This window comes from Wyeomyia smithii, chromosome 3 (genome assembly GCF_029784165.1).
Source record: "Wyeomyia smithii strain HCP4-BCI-WySm-NY-G18 chromosome 3, ASM2978416v1, whole genome shotgun sequence".
NCBI classification, from domain to species: Eukaryota; Metazoa; Arthropoda; class Insecta; order Diptera; family Culicidae; genus Wyeomyia; species Wyeomyia smithii.
Window position 1 is genome coordinate 120,278,741 of NC_073696.1, and position 16,064 is coordinate 120,294,804.

Consider the following 16,064-nt stretch of genomic DNA (forward strand, 5'->3'; position numbering starts at 1 on the left):
CAAAGCCACGACCGCAAGGTTGAAGTGGAATACTTTTACAAGAAAGATAGCCCGGCTGCTTGCGTGTCAGTCATTTTTTCTAGTAAATAAACGTTGACTAATCAGATCAATCGAATTTTGCGCTTCAACAAGGATTGACCATTTTCAATAATATAGTAAGTTGCTTGTCATGGTTGGGGCTTGGTTTCTATCTCTTACATGTTACGAGCAACATTAAGTTTTCTATTAAAAGGCACTAAAAATCACAATTTTCGTTCTAACTTTTTTCGCAGATTTTTCCAAATTTTTAAACCGTCTACTAAGTTATCAGCCATCCAAAGATGCATTTCTTTTCTGAACACTGTATTTTTTTATCTCCCAAAATAAAATAGTTATTTAACATATTTGTTAAAATGCATAGTTTTCCATCACACATATTAAAATGCCAATATCTCAGCAAAAATCGTTCATTTTTTTATAATCGGCGATTTTAATTTTGAACATCGATCATGGAATAATCCTCAAAGTAATTTCAATGGCAAAATTTTATTCAATGATTGTTCCTCGGGATACTATTCTATTTGGTCTCCGAATGGCCCTACATATTTTTCTGCTGTAAGAAATCCACCAACGATCGATTTGGTCCTTACAGATCAAAGTCATGTATGTAGTGAATCGATCACACATGCTGATTTTAACTCTGACCATCTTCCAATAACTTTTTCCATATCACATGAATCAGTTTTAGACTCTATGAGCTTTGGTTTTAATTATCACAAGGCTAATTGGGAAAGATATAAAACTCATATTGAGATTCATTTCAATCTTGAGCTAGATTTGCAAAACGAAACAAATATTGATACTGCTTTGGAAGCCTTAAAATGAGCAATTATTGATGCCAGGAATTATTCTTTTCCAAAGGCTCATGTTTGAAAAATGTCCGCTGACGTCAAAGACAAAGATTTACAGAAAGAGATTAAACAAAGATTTACTATTCTGAAAAATCAAAATTTTTGCGACTAAAGTTGCAACATTGAACCATATTGAAAACCCTTCTGAAAGCTGTCGAAGATTCTTAAGAAATCTTCAACGCCTATTCCAGTTTTAAAAGATGGTGAACGTTGTCTTCTATCCAATCAACAAAAAGCTTTGAGAGTGTTCATAATTCAAATTTGAATTTTGTGAACCAATTGAAAATGATGTCACACGACAATTTGATTTAATTTCTTCCCAGAATTTATTACCTGAAAGAGTAATTGAAACTAACTTGAATGAGATTAAATCAATTACACAGTGCAACATTTTGACGTGGGACTACGTCTTTGTTTACTACACACCAAAATTTTAATTTTCGATCCAGCAAAACGGTTTGCTGGTTGTTAACCAGCAATCCGCCTGTTTACTGAAATCCAGCAAAAGTTCTCGACAGCGGCAAAATTTTTAAATTGAATGTTCGTTCAACTGAAAAAACAATAATGAACTCAGACCTTCAATCTATTGTTGAAGCGCTTAAACTAGAGGGTTTCGATATTGCCGAACTTTTTGGTAAGTGAAAACTAATGTTTAATACAAACTTTCTTTTGGCAGGAAGAAAAAATGGCAGACATATTAAAGTGTTTCTTCTGCAATACACTTGTGGAAGATTATGTTGATGGGTTGAGACGGCATCTGAAATATCACGCTGATAGAAAAGATTTCGATAAGAATCTTGTGCATTTTACATGCATGAAAGCGCACATCCTCACAGAACATTCCTCTAGATTTTTTTTCGATTTCGTTTACTTGTTGTCTCTTCAATCTAGATGGGAGATTATAGATTTCCACTTTTATTCAATGAAGCAAAATCACCATGTTATGTGGTTCACTTTCCTTTATTATTATAAGAGAAGAAAAAAATCTCTTGTGCATTGTTTGGTTAGCTTTCACTACTCAGCGAGGCAGTGCATAGTAGATCACAAACAATGTTTTGTGACCTAGCGTTAAATAGACCATTTTACGAACTTACAGGTGTCGCGGATCCTGCTGACATTGATGTTGTTTTTACCTGCCGTATGTCAGCGGCTCCGAGCTTTCTGTCAAAATTTCTTTCATTAGTTGAGTTTAGAAACGTCTCGTAAATGGTCTGTTGTAGGGATGAACTTTATCTTCGCCTACATATTGGTTATGTAAAGTAGTTACTACAACGCAATAAATTATGATGCGGAAATATAAATATCAAATCAATTAATCGATGCTATCCCGAAAAAAAATAACATTAAAAAAACCTTAAAAATTGCTGTAATTGTACATAGCTATACCATAATTTAACTATGTTTTTCATTGTAGATACATCAATTTTACATTAAATATCATTGTCCAGGACAATAAAAACATCGTTTTTGCCATTTTTACCATGAAAAAAGGGGGTCGTTATGTATCTTAACAGCATTTTTCCAAACATTTTTCCCATACATTTAGAAGTTACTGAAAATGTTTTTCATGGTAAAATTATTGTCGGTGGTAGATTCAACAACAGAAAAACGTTGTTAAAACATGGTAATGACAACAACCGTTTACAAGCTTACAGTAAAAATACCGTGTTTTTATTGTTACCATAATGGTTTAGAAACCATTCAAATATTACATAATGCGGAACTCGGCAATGTTTGATACCCACCCACCCCCACGTAACGCAATTTTACATGTTGGCCACTCTCAGTGTAACGCTTCGCTGAATGCTATCTTTTCTGTAGAAGCTTCACCACCTTTCGACATGCTTCAAATTTATGCAGTTTCGAATCCTTTTAATATGAATCACTCAATCACTAAGCTGACTCGCTAACTTTGAAAGTACATACACTGCTTTCAATCACAATTCGCAAGAGAGCCTATTTATTCTCTTTGTTTATATAGGAAGGCACTTAAGAATTATAATCTCGACTAAAATAATGTTTATTGTATTTAATGATTTGATTGGAAAGTATGATTATACATAATACACATAATTTTAATGAAGTACTCAAGAAATTATCACAATAACATCAAATCATTGGTTCAAATCAGTCACATGCAACGACGACAATCAACTCTAAAATAAACAAACAGCTTACTTAGAATTTAGCTTATTTATTAGCATATCGCCTGAATCTCATGTATTGTACTTAAACATAAATCTTTTACAAGCATATCCTTAAAGTATTATCAAAATATGTTGGCAGCCGCGAACACAGCGATGCTGAGAAAAGCTCAAAAAAGGGACACATCAGTTCCTTATGGGTAACTTTGTCTTCAAATATAACACCAGAGCCTTGGAAATGGTACAGGGCATGACCACTACCTGCAACTCGAATACAAATATCGACAGCGGCGGATTGCTGCTTATCCAACAACATAAGCACTTGTTTAATTTAGTCCAGTGGATGACCGTTCCCCGTAGCAGATCGAATCTCCGCTCGCAACAGGTAATCGCAGTAGCAGTTTTGAAGTAGAATACTTCTCTCAGGAAGTTCGGCTACATAGGGATGTGAAATGAAAATCTAAAACCGAAAAAAGTGAAAAATATGTCCAATTTCAAATGCTAATTAATCGGTTAGTATTCGATGGATTTCCTTCGTTCTTGCAGCAATAGATTGGAAAATCTTCTAAGATTCTTCCCAAAGTAAGATAATTGTAATTTTATTATTCACACTATTGTACTATTGATAATAGTCAAGCCTTGTCAAAACTGAAAATTCGACCTCTAATTGGTCGTTATATGCTTGCTTCCCAAGCACGGTCGACAGGATCATATACCTTGCAATTGAAAACATGCTATTTGGCCTATATAAGAGCCTGTTTCAGCCGGAGCCGCTCATAATAGTTCTAGACAGCGACAACAGCAGTCGTCCTTCCTTAGCAGCAGCACTAGCCCTGTGGTTGGTCACCACGTCTCAGGAGCAGCGCGGTTTTTCTCAGCGTGTGTCGCCAGACAGCCATTATTCCCCCCGTGTTGGGGCAGCATGAAGATTGCCATCAGGAAATCCAATTTTGGAAATCAAAATGCCTTTTTGAGGGCAAATAAACAAGTCATTGAAAGTTAATAATTTTTGTCAACGCAAGCAAGCATTCTGTGCTGCATCCTAACAATTTAAATTTGTCGCACCCGTCTAATTTACTAAATGTGAAATAGCTTCCACAGTGCATGTTGTCCGTGTATCTTAATTCCCCCAATGTTAGGGCAGCTCAAAGGTTGTAATTAGCAACCGATTTTGAACAGCAACATGCTTTTTTCAAGGCAAATAAAAAAATAATTGAAGGTTAATAATTTTCTGGCATAAACACAAGCAGACATTCTGTGCGGGATGCAATCAAATTCTGTTGTAGTTGTCTAATTTTCACTTTATTTAGTGAACCCCCCCACTGTAGGGGCAGCGCAAAGATCGCGATCAGCATAACCGACATTGAATAATAAACTGCCCTGTTAGTACGCATTCACAAAAGCAGTTAGTTCGACTATGCAGAGCTAATATGAAGACGATTCAATCAATCAACGTAAACAGAATTTCGTCGTCTCCCAGCTGCCAAGTTGCAACATGATGCAACACGCAACAGCGAGCAAACGAAATCGCTTGATGTTACAAACCGCAATAAGATACGGGTTAAAACCGTTGCGTGTGTGAGAGCACCATCGGTGTTTATTCGCTGAATACACTATCTACTGTCTACTGAACGCAATAATCTGCTTACATGCGACATGGGGACGGGAACATTTTCTTCAACCAAGCTGCACAACACGACACAAAACATGTTATTTTGTTGCTTCAATGAGAGTGCTATCGGTCCGGCTCGACAGAATGTTCACAAGAAATCATTTTTGTGCATCCGTGCTACGAAACTGAGGAAAAACTTTAGAAACTGAAAAAAGAGGTGGATCTTATCAAATGATCGCTCTGAACCAGAATGAAGTCACACATATTTTTCAAGTTATATCATTCCACCACGTACGTAAAATAATTCATTCCTATTTTCATCCCTATATAAGAGCCTGTTTTAGTCGAAGCCGCTCATAGTAGTTCTGAACAGCGACGACAGCAGTCCTCCCTTAGCAGCAGCGGGAGCGAGCAGTGGGTACCATCGATAGCGGATAGCGGCCACAACTGTGGCATGGCTGCGAATAAGCGTAGCAGTTTCAGCGGATCTCACCATCGATAGCAGCAGGGCCAGCAGATGCAGGTACAGCGGATACCAATGGCGGCCACAACTGTGGCATGGCTACGGATAGCGTTGCAGTTGCTCAACAGTTGGGCCAGCGGCGCGAACCGATTCGCTCGGCCGTAGGTTGATGTACAGCTCTACTGATGGCTGTACATTAACCTACAGCTGAGCGAATCGGTTCGCGTCTATTATGGCAGAGGCCTAATGGGAAAGTTGTATCAGTTTGTTCAGAAGAATATTATTGTCGGTCATATTACAGAGATGCGATTGCGTAAATCCGATTTTGAATTGAACAATTGTTCTTTTGAGAACAAATAACACACTTATTTGAAGAGTTAATAGCTTTTGGTACCAATAGCAGTATAGTGACAGCCTCAGCGGTGGATGCAGCTGCAGCCGGTACTTCCCTGAGGCCGAAATTTTCAAATGCTAATAAATCGGTTAGTTTTCGATGGATTTCCTTCGTTTTTGCAGGTTAGAAAATCTTCTAAGATTCCTACCAAATGCATGAAATTGCAATTTTATCATTCGAACTATTGTACTATTGAAAACTCTTAAGCCTTGTCAAAACACAAAATTCGACCTCTGATTGGTCGCTATACCGCGCTTTCCCAAGCACGGTCGGCAGAGTTATGGACCTAGTAAATTGGGAATGCATCATTTGGCCTATATAAGAGCTTCATCAGATAATAAACGAACATTTCATCGGATATTAAATTGAACAACTGAAATTTGAAGAACACAAATGATTATTTGAAGAGTTAATATTTTCTCGTTTTGCGCTATAATCCAAAGTTAATTATCTTCATTTACATGCATACTCTGACTATTATTACGTGCTTGCATCGCTTAGTGTTTGGCTACGGTCATGCAGAACGCAAATAACGGCGCGATGCGATTCGGCAAGACGAAATCTGTTGAAATGTATAGCTCTATTTCCCCTTAAAAGAGCTGTACATTTCACCACGGTGAGGCGAATCGCATCGCGCCGGCATTCGCGTTCTGCATAACCGTAGCCTTTGTTCCGTTCCCGTTTAATGATGTCGTATTAAATGTGCATATTACAATTCAGCAGCACTTCAACTTCTCATTTGCACAAAATTTAAAAATATCCAATGAACTTCATTCAAAATATCAGACAAAAAGAAATTACAATACTGCCAATGAACGGTCAACGTTTATTTACTAGAAAAAATGACTGACACGCAAGCAGCCAGGTTATCTTTCTTGTAAAAGTATTCTACTTCAACCTTACGGTCGTGGCTTTGCATACAACCTTCTTGTGATTTTTTACTTCCGAATATCTGGACAACATTCACGGCGTTCCTCACGTTTTTTTGGCTTGTTTAGCTCAGTACACAACAAATTAGAAGCACGGTGCACACCGTTTTACAGTACAGAAAAACAAAATTGCTATATATATATATTACTTTAATCACAGATAACAGACATCCAAGCTAGAACAAAAAACTCCAGAAATCGTGTGTAAGATTTTAAACTTTTACTCATTTGGAATGCTAACGACATCTTTCTGCAACTTGCGACTCTAACCAGTTTAGTGATGGCAGCGCTGGATTACAGTCAAAGCTGCCAGACGCATGAACATTATCACAGGTTTTAGAGTCGCTGTTTTCGCAATGATATAACACTGATTTTGTAAGGTGGGTGTTTTTTTTTCAAATCAACATTAAAACAAACATATTTATCGTAAATATAAGCTGGGAAGGAATAAAATTGTCGATTGTGTAAAAATTACGACTGCTCGAAATTTCTACATTAAAAACCGCAACCCTTCTTATTGCGAGAATATCGATAAAAGCTATAAAACTATCGATTTTATTAAACCGTTGACTACTAAGTGTTCTTAGCGCCACCATACTGCGTATTGCGACATGCTAAAAAACCGTTGAATCTTTTTACACATGAAGCGAAACTAGCTTGGATGTCTGTTGTCTTTGCTTTAATGAATTTAATTCACCTGCTATTGCTAGCAGAAAAAAGAGTCGATTAAAAAATAAACAAACAAATGATGAGAAAATTTTCGATCTTTAACGTTATGTCGATAATCGTCTTATATCGATCATATTGTTGGCGCTAACAATTATCGATATGCCGCTGGTGGCACAAAGCATGCAAATTATTTTGGCACTTGCAAATTAAATTATCATGCAGCCACCGGCGTAGCGTGGGGGAAGCGGTCCGCCCCGGCTGTCACCGTCAGAGGGTAGTGCCTTTTGTCACTTTACGTTGACGGTCTATCTAAACCAACCCCAATTTACAAAAAATAAAACAATTCTTATTCAAAGGTATCATTTTTGCAGATGTTTTTGTTGAAGTAAAATAACATAGTTTTATTTGCAGGATTTCGATATTGATTGTATTTTCCAACAGACACCATGAACTGAATTTGCACTCAATGGACTCTTGGTACTTATATCCTTTAAACTTACAACAACTTTATATCTTAGCCAATTTCTTTCAATTTATTTTAGATTTGTTGCGATTTCATGGACATGTTTCCAGGAGCTTCCGTACAAATGAGCCAATGGAGTTTGTTTCAAGACAAAATTATTTAAAAAATCAAATATTTGCACCCATCTCTAAACAATCGTAAGTGTTATTCAGCGCTTTGTATATATTCACTTTGATCAACAATACCTTATTTATAGAGTTCATTCATTCAATACTAATTATTAAAGAAAAAATCCATCCCGTGGAACCAAAAGGACTAATAAAGGATCGCAGAAAATAACTAATCTGTTGGAAGGCATTGTCGAATGGATAAATGTAAATACAATTGCTCTATAAATATTTATAATATTTCAGTGGATGCCTCTCTTGATTTCAGCCGGAAGACGACATTAATCACTACGTCATGAGCAACCAGGGCGCACAAAATCCGGTGATGATCATTTAAGGACATTTATATTCCGAGGGAGAATGTTTTATTCGCATAGGACAGACATTTTTTCCAGTAGGGCTTGATATTGAGTACGCATTTTTCACAATGATCGAGACACATTATTTTTTCAACTGTAAGTTTGAGCCATCACATGCCAACTTTTTTCCTTTTTCTACGGGAGCTATTTTGAATGTATCCAAACCATCAAAGGCCGTAAATAATTCTATTGTTTTGTTGAATTAGAATTTAAGATATTTTTCAAATAAAAATGACAAACATTTTAATTGATAACTAAATTTTGGGAGATTTTTTTCGGTCATGTATCGAAAGTACAATACTTCAATTCGAGATTTCGATGCATGGTCGAAAAATCTTTCTCAGTCATATGTTTTCTTATTTCCACGTACAATTTACGCAACCAGAAATTTAATGCTGTTTTCCAGCAAAACCGTTAAATTACTGATAATACAGCAAAATAAGTTATTCATGGTTTTGCTGATATTACAGCAAACAAATTGCTGAAATACAGCTGAGTTCTGTCAGTTTCGTTTTGCTGAAAAACAGCAGAATTAGAATATTTTGCTGGTTGAATTGCTGGTTTTACAGCTCGGCAAAATCCAGCAAAATTTTGCTGGTTTACAGCAAAAAAAATTGAGTGTGTATACTGGAATGCATTCTGTAAAATTGAAAATAAAACTGGCAAATGTTGCGTCAGATATCAAACGTTAATAACAGCATAGCCACATGATGGATAACAATAACCAATATTGTTGTTGGATAGATAAAATGAAGAACAATTTTGTAATATGCTAGTTATCACTCTAATTTCCTTGCTATGCGGTAAAATTGATGATAAGTTTCAATGACATTTCTAGTACAGACGACGTGAATGGACCAACCGTTCCATGTGATATTTTCTGCATAAATATAAAAAAATTGACCGAGTCTTCCCGTCCCAATAGGTCAATTTATTTTTGCTTCCATGAGCTTAGACTAATATGATGTCTCGAGGTAAATGTTTTCCGAACATTCTGAAACAATCCCCATTCTTGAACAATTCCTAACACTGCTTTTAGAACCTAATAAAAACTGATGTCCTGAAAGAAATATGCTGCTAAAAGCAACAGTACCAGTGGAGCTGAGAGCCGCCGGTCTCTCGTCATCCATGATTGCAGCGGTACGCTTCCATTCGTACATTTCAGTGGTACGCTTCCGTTCGTACATTTCAGCGGTACACTTATATTCGTACTGCAGCGGTACTATTCGTATTGCAGTGGTACATTTCTATTCGTACATTTCTATTTGTGTGCAATCGACGTAAAACTGCAATGCTGATTGAAAGTTTATCTCATAAATATGATTTCCATAAATTACTCAAAAAGAATTGTACATTTTTGCAACGGTTATAAGTTACATTTATTTAATTTTATCGTCGATATTCACTAAATGATCGTGACCGGATAGTATCAAAACCTGAAATCCCGAATATACAAATTTATAGACAAGTTAGAACCGGCGAATGCTTGTGAATTTTTGGTCCATTTATTAAGATTCATTCAGGATCTTTTTTTACATTTTAAAATTTCAAGATGATATATTATTATTGGTAACTTTACCATAATATACGCATATAAGCTGTCTTCGTAATACAGTGAATGTAATTGTAGGCAAATGAAAAAAATTGTCAAGCAAAAAACAAAATGATCGCTACGATTTTTTGCTGGAACTTATAGATAATTATAATTAAAATATCTTCTTATATTTGCCAATTAATGAGCCTATGTAAGGGCTTCCATATTATTATGAAAGCAAGATCCATATTATAAATTTACTTTAATCAGAGTTAAATAAGACAAAACCATCCATTATGATAACGTGAGTATTATTGAGTTTGGTTTTTGAGGATACAGAGTTAATTTTGATTTTGACGCATTACGAGAAAAGTTTGGTGCTTCTCCAACAATAACGATATGCTTATGCCTTGTCAAATAGATGTTGTTTGCACAAAAAAATACTACAGGCATAATTTCGCCAAAATAATACAAACGATATTCTTTCGAGTGTTGTTAAATATATTTCTAAAAATACATTTTAAGGGAAGGCTGAAACAAACAAATTGATTCTGTCTGCGGACTCTGTATATTTTATAACAAAAAATCCCTTAATTACAGTGTTTATTCTCACGTCACCAGTTCATACAACCCTAGGGCTGTATACCTTGTAGTATTTTACCTTGGCTTCTAAGTATGAATTTTTATGTTGGTAGTTTGATGCAAAAACAAATTCCCCCGAGTTTGGAACCATTTCACCTTAAGGGGCAACAATGGCGCAAATTTGTTTTTTGAGAAATCGGAAATTTTTGATGTTTTTTCGACGCCATTATCAAAATTCTAAGAATTTGTCCACATATTAGCATCTTCTTACTCATCTTCAAAAAAAAAAACAGATCTTAAATCGGACAAAAACTGAGCTCAAAACGGTGATTATACGAAAATGGATTTGACATATTAGTATATTTCACAAAGCGAAATCATATCGACCTATACTTACAGTCCTGATGGCGAAAACCAAAACTTTTGACGATTTGAATTTTATCGATCAAAAAAAAAAAAATTTTAAGAAACAAACAGATTGTATGAATAAATCAGTAGTTTTTATGGATATATTCAATTTATAATTTCCATGCCTTTAATGTTCAAAACTAATTAAATGAAGAGAAAAAAATGGACGGTACAAAGTTTGTCAAGTCAGTTAGTTTTCTCCATATTTGTGAAATGTTCCAGATACCGAACCTTAACATATATTCGACACACACCCTGCTAATGGCTTGTTCACATTTCTTTATCAATGATAATTAGTTCTTTGAAATGTGCAAACCAATATTAATAACACTCTTTATCAAATTATTCAAATTTGATTAAGTTCCATTTGAAAGCTGATGAGACTTCAACTGACTTTGGATTTAAAAAAAAGCTAAATGCCGAATCAAAATAGCTTTACAAATATTAGGATGGTGCAAGGTTCTCATGTTTATATCTAAAACATACCAGAGGTTTTTTTTCTTTCATCTGCAAGTTTACAATCATTCTAGAAACGTTATTTAATATAGTTATTTGGGTACCTGATACATTACCTTGTTAACCCTGTTTGAAAATAGGCTATAGTAGCCATCTGTTTGGAGGACAATTGTTTGGGGCACAACAGCAATTGAATCGTTTTATTTTTCAAACTTATTTGCTCAATTTACTATTTACTTGACATTCCATAGAAAAATCATAATGAAACTTTCTGAACATCACCAAGAAAAGTTGTTAAACATTTGAATGTATTTTTTATGAAACAATGCAGTAATCTTGCACATGAAGAAAAGGTCTGTTCAAGATACCTTTTCAGATTGAACCGTGATGATAACCCGAAAAGTAATTTGTAGCAATCGACTTAGGCAATTGAAACCAAACTTTAATAATGTTAAACACTTGACAGTACTGCTTAAGAGAGACAGTAGTTTACCTCTAACTGACTTATTAAACTGTGTTTCTACAACAAGTAGTTGCAGTAAAAGGCACTTTTTCCTGCTAGGCAGATTAGCCCGATTGCTCATATTTACCTAACCGGTTAGCGATCAATAACCACTCCCACTCCCATCTTCGGAACCCACCATGCAAAGTGCTCGCTGTTTAAAATGCACTTCTATCCCCTCTATGAATTACGAACGGTTCGATTACGGCTACAATCATCGTACCCTCCATCTTCTCTTTGCGCGTGCTTCAACCACCACCATGACAACGCGCGTGATCTCAGACAGCCAGCTGACGTTATACTATCACTCCAACATGACGGTAGTGCCTGCTGCGATGTCTGCTGCCCTGGTGTGAAATGTGCATCGTGCCGTCCGTGTAGTGAAACACGCTGTCAACCCTTTCCGATTGGGACGACCATTTTGGCTTTGTGTGGTAGCACCACTCGCGCAACATGTGGACACGGCTGCCGGCGGCTACGGAACGGATTACGACGGCACGTGACGACGCCATCGCCGCTCGAGCTAATGGTGGTAGTCAAATTCATGGCAGCCGGGCCAGATCGCGTGGCAACCGTGTCGCCATTTGACAGCGCTAGGAAGCACTAGCGTGCTGCAGCGTTTCTCCTCTAACGGGAGGAGGTTTTGTATAGCGGACAACAGTGTAACGAAGTACGGAGGGGTTCTCCTTCCCCACTTTTTTGCGGGTGGTAGAAACGTATTTCGGATTTGCAACGTTTGGGGTTTTTACAGTGCGGCCAAGCACAGATTAAGTCTATTTTAAAAATATCCATTATGATTTTTGATTATTTTTAAAATTAATAAAAATAGATTATCATACCGTTTCCATTCTAATAACAAAGAATTCAACCTGAATACTTCCCGAAACCCCTGTTAGCGGAGGAGAGTTTCGGCATCTGTCGACTCGGGTGGTGAATCCGATTTCCAATTTCCTTTTAACGGCGTGCAAACAGAGCCGCCGTTTGGTCGCAAAGCTTATTCAGCCCCGCCAAAGAGTTTTTGCTTCCCTCTATTTTACTAGGAGAGCATGCACACTGGCAGGTAGTTCTGGCCTGATGACCACGCTGCTCGGTCGATGCGGCACGAAGCGATGTTGTATCCGTTCGAATATAACTGCCGGTCTTTACGAACACGTGTTCGCCATTTCTATACATGCAGCGAGGGTGTATGCTACAAAACGTGGGGAAGCTGCTTTCCTCCGAAGCGAGAACCGAACGATCGAATTGGATTGGTTGGTGCAAACCGTCCTGCAAGATTGAATTGAAAAAACAGAGGCGTTTCTTGTCTGTCAAATACGAGTAAAGCCCGTCATTTTGCTGATTTGGTGCTTCCTCACCAGGCTGGCAGGAGTTGAGCAGGCTGATTGCAGTAATCGCAACATTTTTAACCGTTCGCTCGGAAGAATGGGGATGAATTCGGCTGTATATGATACCAAAATGAAATTTGTCATAGACGGATTCAATGTAGGCATTTCGTGCCTACTTTCAATGCTATCGAGAAAGTATCCACAGAGCTCACGCCAAGTAGCAAAAAATTTTTGACGAATTTTCTATTAAATTTCAAAGACGTACGTGCGATCAACTCTTTTTCTAGTGTTATATTTAAAAAGCTGATATTTTTTAATAGGGGGATGTTTGTAATGGTTTTTTAATTAACTAACATTTATTCAAAATTTAAATTGTGAGTTATACCATAAATGGTGAGATATGAACGTTATTATATATATTTTGAATGTTATTACATTAATAGATTTCAAAAGCTTCCTCAAGTAATTGAATGTAATTGTAGAAAAAAATGTACTTGTCAAGTAAAAAAAAAAAATTAATAAATTTGGATAAATTGGTTTGACATATAAAAAAGAGTGACTTTAGGCGTTTTTAGTCACTACGAAATATAAAAACTGGGGCTATGCCAATAATTGACAAACCACTGTCGAACGAATCTTAAAAGTTATTTCTTCGAAGAAAGTAAATGCTCCACCTTACTTTTTAACCGCACACTTCAGGCAATATAGTTGAGAGATAATGGCCGCAATTTCCACATTGGATTCACTAGATCCAAAACGCTGTACCGCTGTACGTTGGAAAGTGGCAACTGGGAAATCATAGAGTCAAACGTAAGCATTCTTCGTAATTTCAATGAAGTTACTGTTGCAATATCTGCCGAACAATTCGTCACCTTATCTTAAAGTGTATCATTTGATTAGTAACATAGTGATATTGTAAAACAATTTGGAGACGAGATGTAGTTATTTTCCTGGATCCTGGATTTAAAAAACAAGGTTTGAAGACCAGGTGAAATTAAGCTGCAACGGAAGAGGAACGGAAAGCATAGCCCCGCCTTATGTTGCTAAATCATCTTTTTAAAAACAGTTCGATGAAACCATTGGTAAATCACAAACAAAAAAAGATTGAACGTCTGCTTTGTTGAAACATATTTATCCAAACTTTAAGTTTCCTTTGCTTGGTGGAACTCAAGAAAACACATCTTAAAATGCTAGTGCGCAGTTAGGCAGAACTAGTTCCCTTTAGGGATTGCCGAATTTATGGTCATAGCATTTTATTGGCACAAACTTTTTTTATTGGTTTATTGAAATATACATTACAAAAATTTTAGTTTCCTGCTGAAATTTGAAAAAGGACGTCGTTGAAATATGGTGATATTGATAGTTTATTTTAAGACTCCGAAGAATAAACGAGCAAGCAACAAATAAAAAAATTCAGCTCAGATTCTTTGCTTCCATCATTAACAAAGGAACTATAGAAAAGGAATAAAAAACGACTCACCAAGTAATTCAATTGAAACAATGCCGCCAGAAATTAGCGACTTTATGCTTTTACAGCGCACCCTGCACTAGTTATGACGAATTCCATATTACCGAACACTTTGCCCAGCTTTCTACAATACTTTACAGCGGTGTATTTTTGTATATCACAAATTTCTAATTCGGCGCCTAATTCTGTGCCGTAGATCTTCCAAGTCAAGACAAAAAAAATTATGTCGGATGACACCGACGCTACCATTGCGGTAGCAAATCTCACTTTCACGATATGGTTTTTTTCACGGATTAATTTGCTATTAAAGCACACTTTTCTTATACGCGCACTAACTTTTTCCTTTATCTCCGTCGCCACTATTATAAATATGACCGTATTATATTAATTTAAAAGTGTAGAACAGTGCCGGGACCGAACCGTGACTATTAACGAGCGAATTAAAGTACACCGAGATGAAACGTACCAGACAGGAGCTTTCGGTGATCTCGAGCAGCAAAGAAACGTCAGTTCTGATGGTAACCAGATAAAAGAGACCTGCTCTTGGTTTATTCCAACTTTTTATGGTGGTATGCCGTTACCACTGTTACGCATTTTGTCATTATGGTTAACTATAAATCTATAAATCGAAACGATTAGTTGAAGAGTTAAAAGAAATTAGTTGAAAAGTAAAGGGTTAAAAGATAATAAATCGAAAAAATTATCAAAAATTCAGGATCAACTGTGATACATAAACAAAGAAAAGTTTCGAGTGGTATGAACTTCACATAGTAGCTAAGTAGTTTCTTGGTCTGCTCTTATGTGCCTCCAGGACACAAAATGTTACAGACAATACATTTTCTTAAATTAGGCATTTCTGAAGACTCTTCTGAGCATATTTTGAATAGAACCTCACAGAAGTCGATTCAAACCAACTTGTTGAAATCATAGATTTATAGCGTCCTTGATTCATGTACATATCCACTTTGCAAACCTTATAGTATTTTGTCTGAACGCGATTTAAGCATTTAGTGACATAACTCTACCTTGGTTTACATTTACATTTAAACTATTGCTGTGTGAATACCTTCTCAAATCTATTGTCTTCTATTGTCTTCTGTTCGTGCTCACAGGTATCTAAACTGAAAACTTGCTTAGTTTTTATTTGAGCACAGCATTTACTACTATTCTACTGGTGATCGTTTTGTCAGCTAGTGCGAGACAATATCACAATTGTACCCAAAATATAAATAATGGGTAATTCTGATGTCTGTTGTACACAAGTGTACATTGTGACGAAAACTACTATTCCTAAAAGAATTTTTCCAATTATGATATTGCCTCAAGTGTTTATATTAGTATCAGCAAAGGTTAGTTTAACCACAGACAAACAGACGTGCCACTCGATGACAATTTCATCGACCAGAAAAATAACGATTATTTCAAAATTTTGCTTAGTGGGCAATAATGCCTTTAGTGTCGCTATAAGCAAGCGTGCACATTCATTATCAAAGACAAAAACCGAAGTAATACTTAACCGTCGTTCCGGGAAGACGAGGGCTGGAGACTGGAGGGGTTTTAGTGGGTCGGGACAGGGACCAGTAGGTGCCTGGGGGAGTGTAACTACCCCAGCATCTCTCCCCTAGTCTCATCCCCACACCCTGAGTTCTCTTCTTAGGTGTCTGTTTGCAGATTTCCCCGCCACCTTTAGAAAAATCAC

The 16,064-nt window shown here is 36.5% G+C and overlaps 1 long non-coding RNA gene across 1 annotated transcript; it reads left to right on the forward strand.

Annotated features, from left to right (window-relative positions):
- Positions 1-7,314: 7,314 nt before the first annotated feature.
- Positions 7,315-8,274, forward strand: LOC129732660 (uncharacterized). The gene is made up of 5 exons (XR_008729311.1): positions 7,315-7,457; positions 7,513-7,578; positions 7,644-7,761; positions 7,821-7,938; positions 8,000-8,274. It is a non-coding gene; the product is annotated as an uncharacterized LOC129732660 (long non-coding RNA).
- Positions 8,275-16,064: the final 7,790 nt, after the last annotated feature.